Source organism: Urocampus carinirostris, chromosome 9 (assembly GCF_059441175.1).
Source record: "Urocampus carinirostris isolate Australia breed hairy pipefish chromosome 9, RoL_Ucar_1.0, whole genome shotgun sequence".
Taxonomy (NCBI): Eukaryota; Metazoa; Chordata; class Actinopteri; order Syngnathiformes; family Syngnathidae; genus Urocampus; species Urocampus carinirostris.
In genome coordinates, this window is record NC_142357.1 from 36,645,786 (window position 1) to 36,661,122 (window position 15,337).

The window sequence follows — 15,337 nt, forward strand, 5'->3', positions numbered from 1 at the left end:
CTAGCAGTGAGCCAATGCAGGTTAGCTAAAATCAGGGTCATGTGATCAAACTTCCTTGTCTTAGTTAAAAGCCTCGCTGCAGCATTTTGAACCAGCTGAAGGCTCTTGATTTTGGACTTCGGGAGACCTGAGAGTAGTGCATTACAGTAATCAAGACGGGAGGGAACAAACGCATGAAAAACAATTTCGTATTTAACATCTCTGTCAATGACAGCCGGTGGTTTGATTCCATTGACGTCTACAGCCGTCAACAGCAGCCAAGAGTTGATTGCCAATGACGTTTGTAGCCGTCGTTAGTGAATGAGTTCGAATGCAGCAAAAACGGCTTTTATTTTTTTCTGCATCTACCAATTTGTTGATGGCGGCGATCAGTTAGACTCCAATGACTTCCACAGGGCAGCCGATGGTTTCAGCCAATGACGTCTGTCGCCGTTAATGCCAGTGAATTATTTCAAGTGTACCAAAACTCTTTTTGTGTTTTCCTTCTTCACGAGGCAGTGAACAGTTTGACAGCGAGGATGTCTAGGGCTGTCGAGAGCATCCGACGGTTTCACCCTTTGTAACTCTCAAGTTAAAGTGTAGAGAAAAAGATTTTGTGTCTTCTATATTCATCGATGACAAGAAGTCGTCCATGATGTGTTGCCAATTGCCGCTATCGTGAAAAAAAACAACGAATGGCTACACTAACACGCTAAAAACTTCTATTTGGATTTTTTTTAAATGATCTAAATCAGTGTTTCTCAACTGGTGTGTCACGACCCACTTATGGGTCGCGGACTTTTTTGGTGGGTCGCAAGAATTTGCTATGCCAAAAAAACGCAGGGTTAATTACACTCCTTAACAGTAGATGGCAATGTCGGTGGTTCGCGCCCCGGCCGAGTCATTCCTAAGACTTAAAAAGTGGTCGGCGGCGCCCTCTGTTGGCTGCGGCTGCATCGGCTCGCTACAACGGGTCAGGTGCAATCGACATTTCGTTCTGTGTATATTGTTACACAGAATGACAATACAAGGAAATTATTATTATTATTATTATTATAATAATGCCCGGTTCCATCCCTTCTTGCTGATAAATCAATTGGCACTGTCCTGTTTTGAGTTTGAGAGGGACCACATCTCATTCTATTGGGATTTGTTTTCATTTTATTTAATTGGCCCATTTCAATGAGTTCCAAGAAAGTTTGTGATAAAGGGAAGGAAAACGGTGACAACGATTCATTAGAAGAATATGAAGTGTACATGATTATATGAGGATCTGCCAGTAAAGCAGTGCTGAAAATTACTGTGAATGGTTTAAAGTATTTCTTTTTTATCATTATATTCTTTATTACCTAAATAATTAGCTAATATTTGTTGTTCAGGTATAGGTTTTACTGATATTTTGGGTAGATTCATCCATGCACCGCTTATCCTCAGTAGGGTTGCGGGGCTGCTGGAGCCCATCTCTGCCGTCTTCGGGCAGTGGGCAGGGGATACCCCAAACCAGTTGCCAGCCAGTCACAAGGCACACAGAGTCAGACAATTTGCTCGCTCATTCACACCGCCCGGAGGAAACCCATGCAAGCACGGGGAGAAAATGCAAACTCCACACAGGAGGTTCGATTTCATGACCTCAGAACTGCCGCGCATATTGGTTTTGCTGTAGGTTTTATGTTTGGGGAAAAAAGGTGAATATATTTTACTATAGGTAGTGCAGTGGTTAGCGAGTGTGCGGCACAATTCTGAGGTCATGAGATCGAGTCTTCCTGTGTGGAGTTTGCATGTTCTCCCCGTGCTTGCACTCCGGTTTCCTCCCATATTATAAAAACATGCATGTCAGGATAATTGGCTGGTCCAAATTGTCCCTAGGTGTGAATGAGACAGCAAATTGTCCCTGTGTGGCAACCAGTTCAGAGTGTCCACTGCCCGGAGATAGCTGGGATGGGCTCCGGCACCCCCGCGACCCTACTGAGGATGCAGACAATGGATGGATGGATATTTTACTATCTGTGCTTTCAACTGCACAATCCTTTAATTCGATAGATTTTAGAAGTGGACATTTTCCTCGATTTGTGTCACAGATTGTCTTCGGGGTGGAATGGTGGTCCTCAAGTCAGACCAGTTGAGAGCCACTGACCTCTATCATCCCTCCATTTTGAATTCGTTATTTAATTATTTTTTCCTGAAATCTGTTTGTATTGAATGTAATTTTGCTTTTGTTTAAAATTTTCACTTGAAAAGACAGCAAACAATTTTAATCTTGACATTTGATTCATACTATTTATGCAAAAAGAGAAATTTAACAGGGGGAAAATACTTTTTCATGGGAATTTTCTACAACACTGTTATGTAATACTGAAAAACGGCCTCATTGTCTACTGTTATTACGTTTTTTTGTCATTAGCTGTACTTTGCATAGGACTTTAATATATTTTCTTAGATTCAATTCTAGATTTTGATTTTCCAATTAATTATCATTTTATTGTCATTTTCATTATTATTATTATTGTACCGGTATATCCAGTAAATGCCGTTGATTTTTTTTTAACAAGAATGTTTTCTGATTTAAACCGAATATTTGAGCGATACGCTGGTCAAAGAGCTTTTAAAATGTTGTACGGCGTTGTTTATGTTTTAACCTACCTCCAGTCCATTTTTGTTGAATTTTTTTCTTACTTTTTGTACTTTTTTTACTGTTCCTTCCTGTAGTCGAAGAGCTTAACCTGAATAAATTTTTGATTAAATGCTCAGGTTGATTTTTTTTTTTAATATGTTTCAGTTTTGGTAATATGTGAAATGAGTGTCTTTAAAATGATGTAGAACAATAGGAACTCCATATAAGGTCATTCTAAAAAGTAGAGAGAACTTGTAAGTCTATTCCGTGTTTGTTTCTTTTTCCTTTTTCTTGTGGAATGTCCTGCGTGGATTTCCACGAACAAGGCACTTCCTCTCCGCCGATTGTTCTTGAGAAATAACCGCCGTGACGTCACTGTGGATCATTCTCAAAGATGTTTTATGCTGCAACAGCATTTAAATCATTTGTTATTAATCATAACTTATATATTACTACTTAATAAAAGTAATTTACCAAGGATTTGATATTTTTAAAATCGAATTTTGATGATTGTTTTTCAATTTTCCATAAAAAAAAACAGAAGAAAAGCCCACCCTAAAAAAGTCAAAACAGGCAGGCAAAAGACTAGCTTAATAGTTGTGGGAAAATAATAAGTATACTGAACTTGAAGTACATTAGATTGTGGTTGGGATAAAAATAAAATCCCATTTACTCTCCCCAGTTTACAATTGACATGCCACGATTCAAAGAAATTCCAGAAGAAAAAGTGATAGAAATCTATCAATCCGGGAAAAGTCACAAAGCCATTTCCAAGACTGTAGATCTCTGGAGAACCACTGTCGGAGCCATTATACACAAATTGAGTAACCTAGGAACAGTGGCAAACTATCCAAGAAGTGGTCCACTAACTAATATTACCCCAAGAGTGTGACGTCTGTTCATCCAGGAGGTTACAAAAGTACCTATGAAAAACATCCAAGGAACTGCACGCCTTGCTGGTCTCAGTGAAGATCAGTGTTCATGACTCCACTTTAAGAAAGACACTGGCCAAAAATGGCATCCCAGGCGAAAACCACTGCTATTCAGGGATCAGAATTTTCCGCGGATCCGCGGATTTCCGCTGTTTTTGAACCCCAAAGGCATTCCGACGTTTTCACTTTTTCTCTTGCGTAGCAAACAAATTCAAAATCCAATTGTCTCACTCTTTCCTTTATTGCTCTGGCGCACCCTGGCGGCCGTTAGAAAAATTGGCCGCATTGTCGCACAAGCTGCAGGGACTGAACTGCATTTGAACTTATCTTGCAGTATTTACAAAAAAATCAGTTATGTGGGCAAATTATTTTAATCTTCTAAAAATGTTACTTAAATGATAAATATAAGCATGGTTTTGGACAAGTAAATTGCCTAAAGGAAATTATTATTATTATTAAAACCCAGGAGCTTGGGGGGGGGGGGGGGGGTGCTCCGCCCTGCTTTATTCCTGGACCCTGGCTATTTCAGCTGAAAATGAAAATCTCCATTCTGATCCCTGGCTATTACAACAGAACACAAAGAGTCGTCACACATTTGCCATTATGCATCTTGGTTATCCTCAAAACTTTTGGATAAACATTCTGTTGACTGATGAGTTTAAAAAAAATACAAACCTTTGGCAGCCTGTTACATCAGTTTTTGTTTTGTCAAGTTTATTTGTGATGCCCTTAATCACAAAGAGTCTCAAAGGGCTGCACAGATCAAAGACTATTGGAAACTACAGAACATTATGACACCATCCCCTCATCTAAAACCTACATGAGGGCAAATAATACGCCCATTATCAACATAAAATATAGGTTATTGATATGCTATAGAGTAGAAGTGTGTTTTAAGCTTAGATTTAAACATTTCCACTGAGGTTGCACATCGAATCTCAGGGGGGAAGAGCATTCCACAGCACCGTGGCCCCAATGGAGAATACTCTCGAACCTGCGGATCTCTTCTTGGCTCTTGGGATCACTAATAGACCAGGGTTTTCAGAGCGAAGGCTCTGGACCGGTACATAGGGGGAAATTAAATCTGAAAGATATGAGGTAGCAAGTCCATGCATGATTTTGTATAATACCAATAAGAACCTTAAAATCACGTCTTAAGCTAACAGGGAGCCAATGCAGGTTAGCTAAAATCAGGGTCATGTGATCAAACTTTCTTGTCTTAGTTAAAAGCCTCACTGCAGCATTTGGTACCAGCTGAAGGCTCTTGATTTTGGACTTAGGGAGACCAGAGAGTAGTGCATTACAAAAATCGAGACGGGAAGTAACATACGCGTGAATTATATTATTTTAATATTTCGATCAACAATGTTGTAATGTACAATGCTTGAGACCAGATTAAACGTGACATTCCAGAATAAACATGAAATAAACGATTTAAAGAATAAATATAATTTGAAAAATCCAGGGTTGGGTAGGGTTACTTTAACTTGATTACTTTCAATTACTTTTGGATTACTCCAATACCAAATATGCTAATAAAAGACAAAAGAAACTAAATATGAATACAATTACTAAATTTTGTGCAGGCTTGACGAGTAACGGAATACATGGAACGGCAAAAATGATGTTGGCAAGCTGTTTGGATTTATTTTCATTTTGTTTCTGTCGCATTTTATGTTAGTTTTGCCGGAGATCAAAGAGATCAAAGCCAGGAGAGAATGCTTACCACGTGTTGTGAGTCATCATTTTATTCATATTTAGTTTCTTTTGTCTTTTATTAGCATATTTGGTATTGGAGTAATCCAAAAGTCATTGAAAGTAATCCAGTTAAAGTAACCCTACCCAACCCTGGAAAAATCATACATTTGTTCATATTAACCACGGGGTCACAAAATGGTTTGCGCACTTTGTTGTTGTAGTACGGTAAACCCGCTCCACAGGCCCCGCCCCTCTTTGATAGAAAACTCCGTGATGTCGCCTAGTTGTTAACAAGCTTGACCCAGAAGCGGCCACGCAAAACGGCGAAGATAGGCGCACACAAATCGGAATAAACCGAGGGATCCGTAACGATAAGGTAAGCACTTGAATCAAAAAAATTGAATTCAGATATTAGCGTTGTTTTTTTTTAAATGGCGAAAATAACGGCGGCGTTTGTTAAAGGAGTGGTCACGTCCATCGCTACGACTCGTTCACGCTCCTCTCATAAAATATATTTTTTTGTTTTCTTTTTGATTACTCCTCGCAATTCAATCACACGTGGGCGCTCCACACTCACGCGTGGATTTCAAATTTTAAATAAAATGGTTGTAAGCTCGGTTTAATTTCCAAGCAAGCAAGTGGTGGCTAGGCTAACGTTAGCCGGAATCTGCGTGGTGGGTTATTGTGATGCTAACGTAGCGCGACAGGCGAAGCAGGTCACACGGACACGACGAGACCAGACTAGTGGGCCTGACTTCCACAACAACCCCCTCAATTAATCTCACTTTTAGTCCTTAATCATTTATATTCATCTCATACGCTGCCATTTTCTTGCCTTGTTTAACAAAACTACGTAATTAAGGTTTTTCTTGTTTAATATATCATGCCTAACCAGTTGGTCAGTGGTGCATTCAAAACCACTTTAAAAATGGGAAATTGCCGAATCTAATAGTAGCGTCGACCCCCTGGATACGGCCACCCCGCCTTGCGCCGCCTTCACCAAACGAAGCCAAGGTTACGCCGAAAAGGGGTATTTGTTTTGTACTAAATTTGTTCCACCCTGGCTAGGATAAACTTAAACTAATTTTAGGCGTCGATTTTGGTCTAATATCACGTCTAAAACTTGATGTTTGCATACCCTGCCCTACAAGTTGCGTCTTTACCATTAGTCCACATCACTTAAGATACTGGTTTGTTATTGGTTTGCTTCACGACATCATGAAATGGCTGACTATGCTCTTGGCTGAACTACCTCCCTTAATGCCTTTGTTAAATTAAGAATCTTGTTTGCTCCTTAATCACTTTTCCAGTCGTCAATATAATAATGTATATTTTTGTACCGTATTTATTCACCATTTTGCCAAAGCAGTGCTTCTCAATTATTTTAAAAGCATGATAACATTGAAACAAAGCATGTGATGATTAAGAAATGCAAAAAAAAGGCACACTAATTCCTACCCCCGCTAATTAATATGGCCGTTAATTTTTTTGTGTGCCCAAAAACGTATAAAACATTGCGGTATTTGATGAGTTAAATCTCTTAGCCTATTGATTGACAGTGTATAAAATGTTGGCCTCGCTTCACGCAATACTCAAAATGCTGATATGCTAGTAGCGGAACTACCTCCCACAATGTCTTTCTCTTTATTCATTCAGTTCAGAATATAATGTGTTTCGTAAACACTTTCCCTCGAACATAAGTGTTTTTTGTACTATAATTATGACAGTACATTAATGCCTCAAGGAGAACCAAAATCCTAATAACCATTGAAACGAAGCTTGTGAGGAAGGGAAACACATTGCTACATTTGCCATGTTTCATGCCTGTAACCAATATATTAGGAGGGGGTTTAAAGGGATGAAATCTTCTAAAACCATAAATATTGTGCTATGTCAATATAGTGTTGTCATGTGAAGCGCCACCGCCCCCTACTGGTCACATCCAAGAGGACAGTTCTATCGGTAAAACGGCTTTTTTGGCTCGGCTCATTGAGAATGGCTCCCGAACAGCTCCTAAGATTTTTTTTTTTTACGATAAATTATCAATTATAAAAATTATGCACTAAATAATTTAGTAATTAGTAATATCTCATGTTTTGCAGGTGATCCTTAAAAATATGTGAAATTTAAACTAAAATATTCATACACATAAAAAAGGTAAAATACAAAACAATTTTGCACACTGAACAGATTAAAAGTCGAACAGCAACACAAAATGCAAAACATTAAAAATAAAAATGAAAAATAATATCTTTTCAGTGCAATAATAAAATGATAAAAAGCATTAAAATGAAAAAAGTAAAGTAAAGTTTTTGTAAAACAAAAAGCAAAAGATCAGCTGTCTCAAAAATTGAATGTACTCTGCTTTTAAGCAATCAATATCTTTAAAATGAGTCCAAATTTGGCTCATTTTACTGCCCCCTTTTTTATATATACTGTACCTTTTTTTATTTTTTTTGTCTTCTTTATTGAACTCCATCATCACCCAACCCTTAAAGTGTCCTTACCGTGTTTATTAACACTCGTGGCGTAGCCAAGCTGTGCGTGCATTGTTAAAGCAGATAGGCAGAATTCATATCAGTTTATAGCACACAAAAAGATCGTAGATCCTAGATTGGAACAGCTCAAAATGGCACAAAGTATGTGCTAGCAGCAAGATAGCAACTTTGTTTTAGTCATCAAAGTCAACAAAAAAGGTTTATTTGATGGTTGTGGGCCTGAAAAAATGGCCTTAAAGTGCTTGAATTTGGTCATGTTTATTTGATCTGGGGGTCCCCACTATACGTCAATTTCGGTTTGCGATCCCCACCTCAGAAGGGATTCATGCTGTATCCCGGGGGCTCTACTGTATTCTAGCCGAACGGCGGTTTTTTTCTTTTTTTTTTTCTAATCTCGCGTGTGACCCAGTTGACTATCTTATCTCTCGTGTTTGCTCGTCTCGCACATCTCAATGTTGGGAGCTAACGATCGAATCGCGCAGGAGGACACGGGTTCAATTCCCCGGTTAAAACCTAACCAGGAATTTACGCTAGTGTGCGAAATGCTTAGTAAAATAGAGCAGTAGTAGTTGTTAGCTTGTGATTGCTAGCTATCACAGGAATTAGAAAAAAAGGAAAGATATTTAGTTTAGGTAGTGGTCCTCTTAAAACGTAGTCCTGTTAGTTTGTAAACCTGTTTGGTTGGTCTTGCGTAAACAGTCTTGGTCGCAATACACAAGGGGGGCGTAAACTATCAGTTGTAACATAGATGACTAAAGACGTTAGAAAATCCGTTTTTAGCTAGGCTGCCATTGAAAATTATGGACGTCGAAGATCCGATTTTTATTAGCTGGGCTGCCATTAACGGGTCGTGGTTTTAAAAATCCATCCTAGCTATGCTGCTGTAGATGTGAACGATTCTTTGTTTATAGCTAGTTTGCCATAGAGTGACTATAGACGTTAAAATCTTTTTTAGCTAGGCTGCCATGGAAGATTTTCAACGTCAAAGGCCCAATTTTTATAACCTAGGCTTCCATTAACCGCTGTAGACCTTAAAAATCAACGCTAATTAGGCTGCCAATGATGTGAATGATCTTCTATTTTCAGCTAGCATGCCATAAAGGGTTATATACATCAATATCCATTCTAGCTAGGCTGCCATTGAAAATTATGGGCGACGAAGATCCAATTTTTATTAGCTGGGCTGCCGTTAACGGGTAGTGGTTTTAAAAATCCATCCTAGATAGGCTGCTGTAGATGTGAACGATTCTTTGTTTATAGCTAGTTTGCCATAGGGGTGACTATAGGCGTCAAAATCCGTTCTAGCTAAGCTACCAAGTCCCAGTTTTTATAACCTAGGCTTCCATTATCCGCTGTATATCTTAAAAATCACTCCTAGTTAGGCAGCTAATGGTGTGAATGATCCTTTATTTTCAGCTAGCATGCCATAGATGGCTGTAGATGTTAAAATCCGTTCTAGCTAGGCTGCCATTGAAAATTTTGGATGTCAAAGGCCCAATTTTTATAACCTAGGCTTCCATTAACTGCTCTAGATCTTAAAAATCAACGTTAGTTAGGCTGATAATGATGTGAATGATCCTTTATTTTCAGCTAGCATGCCATAGACGGGTGTAGACGTTAAAATCCGTTCTAGCTAGCCTACCATTGAAAACTAGCTAGGCTGCCATTAACGGCTAGAGATCTTAAAAATCCATCATAGCTTGGCTGCTTTTGGTTTGAATGATCCTTTATTTTTGCCTAGCATGCCATGAACGGCTATAGACGTTAACAAATCTGTTCTAGCAAGGCTACCCATAGGTGTGAAAGATAAAAGAATCAGCCAAGCTATGTTTGACGGCTACAGACGTTAAAAAATCTGATCTAACTAGGCTGCAATTAACTGCTATAAACGTGAAAGATCCATTTTTTTAGCCAGGCTACCGTAGATGGCTATAGATGTAAAAAAATATTCTCGCTTTTGCTGCCTATTGTCAGAAACGGTCCATAGACATAGACAGCTATAGGCTTCCAAAATTTCTTCTAGCTAAGCTGCCATTGACAACTATAGACATTAGAAAATATATATATATTTTTTTAATTATAATTTTTTTAGCTTGCCTGCTGTACTTTTGCTGCTGTCATAGACGGCTAGAAACGTTAGAAATCCATTCTAGCTATACTGTAATTAAAATATTTAGCTAGGCTGCCTTTGGTTGTAGACATTCAAGATCATTTTTTATGACATAGGCTGTCAATATTTGCTAAATACATGAAGGATTTGTATTTTTAGCCAGGCTGCCGTAGACTGCTGTAGACGTTACGTCATTCTTGATAGGCTGCTGTTTGTAGAAATAGGTGTGAAAGATCTTTTTTTTTTTTTCTAATATTTCATCTAGGCTGCCAGAGATGGCTATAGACATCAAAGATCCATTTTAGCTTGGATGCCATGATAGCTTGGATGCTATTGACGGTTAGACATTCAAGACCAATTATTTTTAGCTAGGCTGACAAAGATGGCTTAAGAAGTAAAAGATCAGAGTTTTAGGCTAGGCTGCCAGAGATGGCTATGGACATCAAAGATCCATTTTAGTTTGGATGCCACTGTCGATGTAAAAGATCCATTTTAGCTAAACTGCTCCAGATTATTATATCCTGTATGTCAAAGATCCATTCTTTTAGCATGGCTGCAATTGCTGCCTAGAGACATGAACGATCCATTTTTAGCTTTCCATAAAAAGCCATAGACGTTAAAAATATTTTTAGCTATGCTGCAGATGACTAAAATGAACGTGAAAACTCCATTCCAGTTATGTTGCCATTGACATCTGAAGACGTTGACGATCCATTCCATCTAAACTGCTCAAGATTATTATAGAGATCCAAAGATCTATTCTTTTGGCAAAGCTGCCGTTTTATCTTGCCATAGACTGCTATACACGTTAAAAATCAATTCCAGCTAGGTTGCCTTTGACTGCTATTAGCAAGCAGTTAAAATATGGTCTGTATAAAAATGAAATGCATGATGGAGTTAAAATTGTCCCTCAAGTTGCTAAAACCGCTATTATTCCGATGAATTTTCTTTCGCTAAACTCCGGACCTTGTTTTGATTGTTGATGCCTGTTATGGGGCAGGGTCTCCAAGGTGTGCAGATTAATCCCGAGGGTCTCCGCGCACGTCTGTGAATATGTTTGCGAGGAGTTAAGTGGATTAGCGGGCCAAAGCTTCAATCCAATTACAACCCACGCTCATTTCAACTAGCAGCACGCTAGCAAAATACAGCTGAACTCTGATATGGAGTTCCTACACCTAACCCCAACCCCATTTCAGAATCCTAATTTCAGTCTAATACCCTAATCAGGAGAACCTTAGTTTGTAATTCATTAAATAGGTTTAAACCCCTTATCGGAAACCCAAAACCTAGCACCTAACCTAAGAAACATGGCAACAATTCAAAGCATTTACAAGAACTTCACCTAGACTTTTTTTTTTTAAATACAGCCCTGGTGAAGCTATTTTCAGAACGCGTCCATTGGGACCTCAGCTTTCCTCAGGGGGCACCTTGGTGCCCACGGGCACCACGTTGGAGATCCTACAATAGTTTACTGAATCTCATAAATGCAACATTGTTGCAGATAGTTGTACGTCTGGCAGGGTAAAGTGAGTCACGCCGATTCACAGTTCACGATGAGGTGGAAGCGATACTCGTGACCGCTCTCTACTCAACCTTTGAAAGGAAATTGTCGTTTTTTTTTCAACGTGCTGTAAAAAATGTGTACACTACACAATTGTGAGCTTGTTGAATACGTCAAAGTCTCGCAAGACGTGTCTTCGTAAAGGATCTGGAGGAAATAAATGTCACAGTACAACAGGACATTCGTCCTTGTGCTTTATTTACTGCTTATAAAAATACACTGCAAACTATTTCGAATTTTCCACCATTTTTTCCACTGCTTCTTTCTCTAGCCACTCATCTCAGCCAACTGGCTGCAGGCTATGGCTGGCCACTATTGTTGGCTGCTCCTGCTTGGTCCTTAAGTGTCGGTCGCCTTTCACAGCTGGTCACGCGAGTGGATAACTCGGAGTGCTGGTATTCGGGCATCTTCCACTGTTTCCTTCTCTTACCACTCCCATTAGCCACTTGGCTACAGGGTAGGGCTTTTCACAAGCGGCTATGGTTATCCTTGGCTGCTACTGTTTTGTCCTATAGTATCTTGCCTTCCAAAGCTGCTCATACTTGCAAATGTCACAGAGTTCTAAGATTTGGGCACCTAGTGCTTTATTCCCACTATTTCCTTCTCTAGCCACTCATTTAGCCATTTGGCTAGAGGCAATCCACACCAGCCGCGATTATTATTGTTAGCTTGTCGTCCTTCGTTCTTCCGTGTCATTCGCCTTCCCCCCTACTCATGCAAGCAAACGCTGAGTTCTGTGATTCACGCGTCACCTTTTTCCCCACTGTTTCCTTCTCTAGCCACTCATGTTAGCCACTTGACTGCAGGCAGTGGATTGTTAGTTGCTCCGTATATATAATATTTGCTTTTGTAATATTTGACTTGCGTTCTTGGTAACATCTGAGATTAAAGTTAGTATTTTTCTATTTTTGAGATTTTAAGTATGATTTTTCTTGTTTTATGATGTATTCTAGCCTATGAAAATTAATAAAGCATTCACAGCTGAGCCTTGGATGCGGTGGTTGAGTCCTGTCTTTTGTGTTTGTGTGACTTTTTCCCCCACTCTTTCCCTCTCTAGCCACTCATCTTAGCCACTTGCAATGGGTTGCTGGTATTGTTAGCTGCTTCGTGTAAACAAAGTTAGTTCTTGTAATTCTTGGCTGGGCTTTTTAGCAACTTTTTCCACTACCTGCTACAGTTAGCCACTGACACAGCTCTGACCAACTCCAGCTTTTGGCTCTTTTCAGCCGCTCTTGATGCATTCGACCCACTATGTCTTTTACTGTTGCTCACGGGTTTTAATAGTAGCTTTCACGTCCTTTCACTGGCGTAGATCCATGCAAGAACATCTAGAAGTAGGCTTGGGCATTTTTCCAAGTAGTGGTTTTCTGGCTACCTTTATGTGTTCTATCCAACCTACACATTTCAGCTGTATTCTTAGCTACAACTACATTTTTTAGTTTGTGGATTATTACACCCTGTCACTTTAAATCTGCTGATATTCGGGAATTGTGTAGTCCACAAGAGAAAATTGGCTGCAAGTAATGGTTGAACTGAAAGTACAACTTCGGTTAGCATTCGTGCTAATTCTGTGTACAAGAACATTTTTTTTTTGGTGTTGATCGGCTCTTGAAGAAGCGGTAGTTGTGTTTGTACTTCTGATGTCCTTTTTGCACGGAATGTAAAAGCGATTACAGTAGCACTCTGTCTTCTGCACTCACCTCTGATGTCCGAATCCATAACATCCTGTTTGTCAGGAAGCGAGTTAAAGGGAGGGCTGTGTTTTCATTGTTTCGTCGCATTCAAGGACAAAAGAAACGTGGGAGACGAGCACGCCGAGGGTCGCAAACGCGCAGTCCGGGGACCTAGTTGCGGCCAGCTGAATGATATTGTGAGGCCCTCCCGCTTTAACATGCAAGTTTATTGTAAGTGATGTAGATGGTGCCTTAAGATCATCAACGCGGTTGAACTGAAGCTTGGAGGACAGTGGATGCTCTTTGCAAATAGTCAGTGAGGTTCTCCTTGGGTTGAATATGTTTGGTTTGTTTTCAGTAAATCAATTCATGGTCGATTTCTTGCTTATTCTCAATATTATACAGCACAGATTTAAAGGGACAGTGAGTATTATTTAGCCCCTCGTCATGGTAGGACATTTTCATTTTAAAAACTTCTTTTGAATCTATATCTATCTTGGTCATATCCCTCAAGAGGGGTGACCGACAGCAAGACACACGTTGACAAAAACAAAGAAAAAGAAAAAAGGAAAGTAGCAAAAAAAAACAAAAAAAATTGACCATGGCCACCCCAAATGCCCAAACAAGTTAAGCACCCAAGTCGGCCATGCTTTCGTCCCTCCAGATGAAACGGGACACGAGAAAGCGGGTCAGGGTGACACAACACACTCTTCTGTTCAACAGCAGGGCCCGACAGCTTTCACTGGTTTACCCCTGCCGCATCATACGGGTGCCCTGCCCATCCCTTAGAACGTGTCCAAACATCCCACTATCCTTTCACATTATTCATTTGAATAATAAGCAGAAATATTGTATAAATGTGCTATTGTTTATAGTATTTAATTAAAACATTTGTATTTATGTTGCATAACATAGGGCTCACTCGCGCAGTTGTCTGCCATCTTACTGCTACAGATACACATAAAAAACAAAAACCTGTCTTTTTGATCTTTTTGTCCCTCTTTTTTCTTCCTCTCCTTTCCTTTATCTTTTCCCTTATTGTTTCCCTTTTCTGATTTTCTTCTGTTTTCTTCTAGCTTTTTGTCTTTCCTTTTTTTCCATTTTTTTCTTCTTTCCTTTCTTCCTTTTCTCTTACTATTTCCCTTTTCTGTTTCTTTTTCTGTTCTTTTTTTCTAGCTTTTTGTCTTTTTCCCCTTTTCCTTTTTTGGTCTTCTCCTTTCTATTACCCTTTTCTGTTTGTTTCTTTTATTTTTTTTCCATTTCTCTTTTCAGCTTTTTTCTCATGTTTTTTCTTTTTCTTTCTTTTCTTCCCCCATCTCCCACCTATTTTTGTTTTTTGTATAATTTTTTTCTTAGTGAACCGCTGGGCAAAAGAATCTGAAATCAAATGATGGTGTTTTGGTTACTTTGAGTCTCTCTAAGCACTCCTTGCACAGCACAACACAGCAACATCTAGTGGTCGACTATTACACACTGTCCCTTTAAAAAGATATTTGAGAACAAATGTGTATTTTCTATCAGGACTTCTGATAACCCTGGTATAAATTGTTGTTTTTTTTTTGTATTTTTTCTGTGCTTCAAAGTTCCTTGTTTGCCACAAAACAACCCCCCCTAAGATTCCACTCGATAATTCATCTTTGTCGAGTGACAACTCCTCTCATTAGTTTGTAACGAATTGTTTAGAGTTTGAAGATAGGAGAGGGGAGCCGGAGCGTCCTTGCAATGGAGGTCGTTGGCCCTCCGACTGAATCCCTACAAGACAATGCAAGGAATGCCAGATTCCTTTTTATCTTTATTTCACTTCGGCTTGACTTATCTCTACCCCCGCCACCCACATCATTGTGTGCGCAAGCGCTTTCTTGTCTTTTTCTCTCGTCTTTTTTTTTTTCTTCTTTCTTTCTTTCCCACATCCCGCCCGCTTCGATTTGTTTGCGGTTCTGTCTGTCTGCAGGGTAGAAGCGGCCCCGGCTTGCTTGTGACCATTTATGGGCATGTGTGGCACCGGGCAGTCATTTTTTTTCTAACAGGTTATAACTTTGGCGTGACGCTACCTTTCACGCAAATAGTCTGACAAATTTCCTCGCACCGTTGCGAAACGGTCCACTCCTCGTTTTCTCATCAGGCTGTCCTATCGTCTCGGTTCTTGAACACTGATTCTAGACATCTCTGAGTCATTTGTCAGCCAGACATGCAGGAAAAGATAAAAGTGAGGTCATTAAGGATGCACCGAAATTAAAATGTGATGAAATGCCTGGCTGTAAATGAAACGCCTAAA

The 15,337-nt window shown here is 39.5% G+C and overlaps 1 protein-coding gene across 7 annotated transcripts in view; it reads left to right on the top strand.

The window, feature by feature from the left end:
* Window positions 1–5,453: 5,453 nt before the first annotated feature.
* The window catches only part of LOC148360190 (catenin delta-1-like), a 56,509-nt gene continuing 46,625 nt past the window's right edge, over window positions 5,454–15,337 (top strand). For all 7 annotated transcript variants that reach the window (XM_088343630.1, XM_088343628.1, XM_088343632.1 and 4 more), the window contains exon 1: window positions 5,454–5,596. The gene's annotated coding sequence lies outside the window, so the exon portion shown is untranslated. The remainder of the gene's footprint in view (window positions 5,597–15,337) is intronic.